Source organism: Meleagris gallopavo, chromosome 1 (genome assembly GCF_000146605.3).
Source record: "Meleagris gallopavo isolate NT-WF06-2002-E0010 breed Aviagen turkey brand Nicholas breeding stock chromosome 1, Turkey_5.1, whole genome shotgun sequence".
NCBI classification, from domain to species: Eukaryota; Metazoa; Chordata; class Aves; order Galliformes; family Phasianidae; genus Meleagris; species Meleagris gallopavo.
The window spans coordinates 37360563-37367419 of record NC_015011.2 but is presented as its reverse complement, the minus strand read 5'-3'; positions in this window follow the sequence as shown (position 1 = coordinate 37367419).

The window sequence follows — 6857 nt, the reverse complement described above, 5'->3', positions numbered from 1 at the left end:
TTATACTTGCATCTTTGCAGAGCAATTTCTCAGCCTTTTGAATAATACAATCGTTTGAATTGCTTCTAATACATGGTACTTTAGATTTTAGTACTATTTCTTTTAACTAGCTTACACTGCCTTTTTAAACAGTTCGTAATTCTGTGATATTCTGCTTCTGGAAATTACTGATCTCAATTTTGGATGTGAAATATGTGCCAGTCGAAGCACTTCTGTTCCATGTGTGTGCTAAGCAGTGCCATCAGGAATGTGCTTGCCTTTGTTGAACTGGTGAGATCTTCATGACTTGGCCTCTTGACTACTGTATCACCTTTGCTGTTATGAGTTGGTCGGGTACTTCTGCTGCTGCCAAAATCACAGTTGAGTGAAATTCAGAAGAAAATGCTTTTGAAAAGTGTGTAAAAGTTTGTTCATGGAGAAGCTGGCTGCCCATGGTTTGGATGGGCGTACACTCTGCTGGGTGCGCTGGCTGGACGGCCGGGCCCAAAGAGCTGTGGTCAATGGAGTTAAATCCAGTTGGCTGCCGGTCACGAGCTGTGTCCCTCAGGGCTCGGTACTGGGGCTGCTTCTATTTAACATCTTTATTAATGATCTTGATGAGGGGATTGATTGCACCCTCAGTCAGTTTTCAGGTGACAACAAGTTGGGAAGGAGTGTTGATCTGCCTGAGGGGAGAAGGGCACTACAGAGGGACCTGGATAGACTGGATCGATGGGCCAAGGCAAACTGCATGAGTTTCAATAGGGCCAAGTGTCGGGTCCTGCATTTTGGTCACAATAACCCCAGGCAACCCTACAGGCATGGGGAGAAGTGGCTGTAAAGCTGCCTGATGGAAAGGGTCCTTGGTGTTCTGATGGACAGTCAGCTGAATATGAGCCAGCAGTGTGCCCAGGTGGCCAAGAAGGCCAATGGCAGCCTGGCTTGTATCAGGAATGAAGTGGTGAGCAGGACTAGGGAAGTCATCCTGCCCCTCTTGGGGCATTGGTGAAGCCTCACCTCGAATACTGTGTTCAATTTTGGGCACCTCAGTACAGAAAGGACATTGAGGTGCTGGAGCAAGTCAAGGAGAAGGGCAGCAGGGCTTGTGAAGGGCTTGGGGAATATGCCCTATGAGGAGAGACTGAAGGAACTGGAGATTTCAGTCTGTGGAAAAGGAGGCTGAGGGGAGACCTTATTGCTCTCTTCCAGTATCTGAAAGGTGATTGCAGAGAGAGTGGGGTTGGTCTCTTCTCACTGGTGACGGGATGAGGGGAAATGGTCTCAAGTTGTGCCAGGGTAAGTTTAGGTTGGATATCAGAACAACAGAAAGGGTTATGAAGCACTTGAATAGGCTCCCCAGGGAGGTGGTTGAGTCGCCATCCCTGAATGGTCTAAAATCCATTTGGATGTGGTGCTCAGGGACGTGATTTAGTGAAGGGTTGTTAGTTAGGGTAGTATGGTTAGGTTTTGGTAGGACTCAATGATCTTTAAGGTCTTTTCCAACCGGAGTGATTCTATGATTCTAAGTAAGCTTTAAATTCCTTGGCCTTCTACAGATGTGCTGTATGGTTACAAAAATCTTTTAAATTCTTCACCTGTATTTGTTTGCCCTACCATAACCTTTTTTGTATATATACTACTGTTGTGTCTCAGTACTGATTGTAATATCTGACCCTTACCAGCCACTAGAATGTATCCAAGTTAGATTATTGTCTTTCATCAGTGAGTGCCCACTTGTTCCTTGAAAAGTTGTTGTTTGGGGAGTTTGCAGTGTAGCAATGGCTTCATTTCCATGGGGAGACTGGAGGTAGCAAGAAAGTTGCTAAATATATTTTATGAATTCCAATGACTTCTCTGAGAGTGAGTGAATTTCCTACATTGCATTCATCAGATGTTCCAGCAAAAAAGCAACAATGAAACCATAAGGAAGTAATTCTTTTTAACTTCTTAGATAAGGCTGGAAAAACATGTGTTCTAAATCAAATTTGTGAAAAACCCAAATGTTGTAGTGTGGAGTCTTGCAGATAGTGTAACTGCCAATATGGTTGTGTTTGATTATGTTGCAGTCTCAGTAGTCAACTGACCTTCTCCTTCAGTTGATGCTTTGATGTATGCAGATTTATCTTGCTCAGCTGTTAAAACGCTCTCTGCCACCAAAATACTTTAAGACCCGATTTGTGTATTACTTGTTTGGCATTGTTAAGAAATTGATATTTGTACCAACATAAACTGCATAGAGAAGTACTTCCTTTGGAATCATAGAATGGTTTGGGTTGGAAGGGACCTTTAAGATCACCTAATTCCAACCCCCTGCTATAGGCAGGGACACCTCCCTCTAGACCAGGTTGCTCACAGCCCCATCCAGCCTCCCTTGAATACCTCCAGGGAGGGGCATTCACAAACTCCAGGCAACCTGTTCCAGTGTCTCAACACACTCACAGTAAAGAATTTCTTCCTGATATCTAGGCTAAATTTACCCTCTTCCAGTGTAAAGAATTTCTCTTTATCCTGTCGTTACCTTCCCTTATAAAAAGTCTCTCCCCAGCCTTCCTGTAGGCCCCTTTCAGGTATTGGAAGGCTGCTATAAGGTCCCCCCAGAGTCTTCTTTTCACTAGGCTGAAGAGCTGAAACTTTAAGAAGCTCCAGATCTTTTCATATATGAAGATTCCAATTTCTGCCCTTCAGTATGGGAGGTGTTTTCCCCTTATCAGTGATGGAAAAGAGGATACTGCTACAGGCTATTCTGCTTAGTTTGTCTAAAGTAAATCTGTAAATCTATGTTTTGGTTTCGCAGAGATGAATTTAAATTTCTGGATTACTTTTCCAATAAGGGAAGATTATCCTAAACAGAAATTGGTATGTTTTCTGCTACAGAATCTTGGCATGCAGAACAAAGACCATATTGTGTGTTTAATCGCCTTTTTGAACATGATCAGGGAGTTCAGATCAGTAGCAGAGACGAACTTGCAGATATAATTCAGTTCTGATTTCAAACTGTAATTCTGTACTCTGTTTTCTTCTTGTGTAGGCTTTTTGGTTACTTGTATCTTTTCCTGCAAGTATAAAAATGCAGTATCTTAAATAACAAAATGTTACAAAACTAGAGGATTTCAGTATTTGTCTGCTGACTCTTCTTTTGTTTCCTTGTTTAAAGACTGGCTAAGGTAAAAGCTCTGAGAAGTGTTGCACACAAACGAAAGGAAGCCTTGCAGTTGCTAATAACAAATGAGTTATGTGATCATTCTGCTTTATGTTGAGGAATTAATTTTCTCATCATGTAACTGGAGTTCATATTGAGAACTTAGAGTGGAAATCTGCTTGCATGCCACAACATGTATTGTGCAGAGGCTTGTAAGTACCAGTGAAATAGTTGCAGTGGCAAATGGCTGCAACTGCTGCCTTCACTCGAGTAGTTATTAGAGCAAAAATGGCAGGTTGAAGGGCAGCTAGCAGGCCTTTACAGTTAATTGGTTAATAATGCTGTGCTACTTGGGTCAGCAGTATCGTGAGTATTTTATCCTCTTGTGCAGAGTTCCAAATCTTACCACGTTAGTCAATCAGGAGGCAAGATGCTGTAGTATATGTTTTCACAGTAACTCCAAACTTGTCTTACCCTGAGTTGTTCTTAAAGGTATCTCACTTGTGTGTCCTCCTCCTGACCCTGCTCATGCACATCTGGCTGTACAAGAGAAATATCTGTCACTTCTAATCTTCCAGTTACTCACCCATTGCTCATGAAGGGAAAGGGGTATGCACAGTTGAAGAAGAACCAGAACCAGCTTTTCTGGCAATATTTGCCAACTGTATAGCTTTAGCTGACTGGAAAATTGTACTGTCAGCAAAGAAACTCGTTTCTGCCATTGACAAAGACATGCATCTCCCTTGGGGCGACCTGAGTACTTACCATGTTAGTCAGCATAGCAGTTATAAGTTAAAAGTTCTAAATCTGTTTTGTGAAACACAACTGCTCATTTGAATTTCTTGCCCTTTAATTCTGACTGGTCTTACTCAAGGCTCTGCTAACAGTTCCCATCTATCCCTGTGGCAGTGAGTGTTTCTGGCTAGTGGCTGCATGGCTATTTGAACGTAGTTGATGAGCTGATTGTTGTACAATAAAATAAAACAGAACAGATGGGTTTGGTCTGACTGCAGAGGTCCAGTGGCACCTTGTTTCTCTGAGGAATGTAGATGCCTTGCTTGCACTGACCATGACATCCTTGGTTCCTTCATCACACCTTGACAGTCTTTGTAATATGCTGGTGCTTTCTTGAGTGTTAGCCCATACTCTCCATTTTTCTCTGCTTGCATTTGGGTAGGCAATCTTAATTATCTACTCTAGCTTTTGGTTTAAATTTAATTAAATGTATTAATTTTTATTCTCCTCCAATAACAATCAGAAATCTTTTGTTAGCAGAAGAAATATGAGGCACTAATAACAGAAATATTCCCTAGAGAGCTCAGTGGCTAGTAACATCTTTCATCAAACAGATGTGTTGCCTTGATGTTCTAGTGCAGGGCTCCCCATCTCAGTTGAGACTAGTATTTTTTTTGACCTTCAGCTTTCCCAGAAAGACATTTTTCTGTAACATGAATATCTGTTTGTAATAAGTTTGTGTGCCGTGTTAACAATGTGTGCGATATCCTCTTGTTTCATTGCCACTTTCCATGCTAACAAAAAATGGATAATAAATACTTCATGAATTTGATCACAGAAGTACAAAGAAAATATTTGGTCTTCCGCTTAATTCCCTTTTGAAGCAGCTTTTTTTTTATTAATCTTATACATTATTCAGTTGTTTCTTTTTGAAGGGAAGTTAAATGCTCCCTCAACTGTTCCTAAGCTGTGTGATCCCTTCCCATGTAACAGCTCTTCTACCTGGCAGTTGGTACCAGAGCTTCTACTAACACTTGTGAAATGAATGATATATATATATCTCATCTATATATAATATAATCTATATATGCATATATTTAGATCTTGGTACCTAACATTTTGGTGCAAAGTTACACATCTTACAATAGAGTAGCATGTAATTTTTGAACCAGTCAGCTAGTTCTGTGTTTGTGTGAATGTAAAAGCACTAGGCGTCTGAGATCCTTGGAGTTACAAAACTCTTGTAGCAATGAAAGCAAGCCGCCTGAAACAATTATTTTAAACATCTACTAACAGTTTTGTGGTGGAACTCATTGCTCCTTTTGGTTTTTTGGGGGGCTGGTTGGTTCTAGGTTATGTAAAGAAAAATGCTCAAGTTGTTCTGGGCAAGAACAGCCTGAAAGGAACCATCAGGGAATGTATTCCTTTCGAGTTTCCCAGTCTTTAGTGAGTTGAACTTGGCTGGTATGATGTAATTTGTCTGGCACCTTTGGTTTCTGCATGCATTGCAAATAGCAGCTCACAGTACTTAATCCTGATTTTTTTTTTTTTTTTAATACAACTAGCTGTCTTCTAGCTGGATCTCTCTTTTCCTTGCTGACATCTGACTTAGTCCACGCAATTTATTATTTTTCTATTGCACCTTCTTAATTGCACAGAGAGCTCACTTGTTTGAGGTTTTCTGTTCATGTGTTGCTTTCAGTTGCCTAAGGCTTACCAGAGACAGAAAGAGGCTGTAGTTGCTGTACTATGGATGGATGACTGACTTGCAGTACTCAAGAGTTACTGACTGTTGAGGAAATTAGTTGTGGCAAAATAGTAGGCTTCTTCTAAAGGTGTGATCAAACAAGACTTGTTTGTAGCCTGGATTCAGTATTCTCGAAAAGCCTACTTGTTTCCCTTGAACTACTTGAGAAACTTGTACTCATTGGTATTGCAAGCTAATTGAGTAATTCCTCTAGAGGGGGGAAATGAGGTTTCCTGAAAGGGACAGAGTGGGTACTGTGCACAGTCAGATACCCATAAGGATGCTAGCAGCTGAGGATCTGCTGGCACACAGACAACCTTCAGGGCTATGCCCTGTCAGCTGGCTTCCAGCTCACCTTGCTGGGACTCACTTCCCTGAGGCTGAGTGGATGTCAGGTAATCTAATAGCTACGTTCTTCCTTTGGGTGCTCAGAGCTGACCTTCAGAAAGGAAGGGCTTCTCACCAGGACATTCGCTCCTAGCTGTAACATGGCTGGTGCTGTTGTGCAAGCTCAGGCTGCTTTCTGCAAGGGTAAAGGGAGGCTGGGGCAGGGAAAAGTTCAGGTGGTTTGCCTGGGAAAGACTCAATGTTCACTGAAGCCTCACTTGTGCAAAGTCACTTTGTGAAGAAACAGCTTTTGATTTTTAGGTTAATGTGGACAAATGCACGACGATGTCATTATTAGTTTGTACATGTATAGTAACTTTTTTTTTTAAGAAATAATGTTATAACAAGTTAAAAGTAAAGTGTACTTTAAACATTATGACAAACATTGAACTTTGATAAAGTTTTGATAAGAGTCGAGGTTTTAAGGGGGTTCTAACTTTTTGAGTACATCCTGTAGAGTTGCTAAAACTGATCAAATTTGTGGTTGATTATCAGTCTCCTGACCTTTCAGTTTTGAGAAAGAGCACACTGTGATGGCAGCTCAAGCCATCTGTGTGAAAGTTTGAAACCTTACTTTAGAAAGCTTGTACTGTACTTTGCTTTCGTGTGTTTTTTGTTGTTTTTTTTTTTTTTTGCTTCCTTTCTGTAGTGTTAACTTCTCATGTGCTGTCTTTAAAGTTCTGTGGAGACAAGATCAGCATTTCTTATCCCCTTTTTTATTTTTATTGTATACAAGCGGAGCCTTGGAGCACCTCTGTATTTGTTGGTAATTCAGTGTTTCTGGCACAGCAGTTCAAATAACAGGGAAATAACCTCCTGATTTGTGTATTAAAAAAAAAATATATATATATATATGTAAATATAAATATA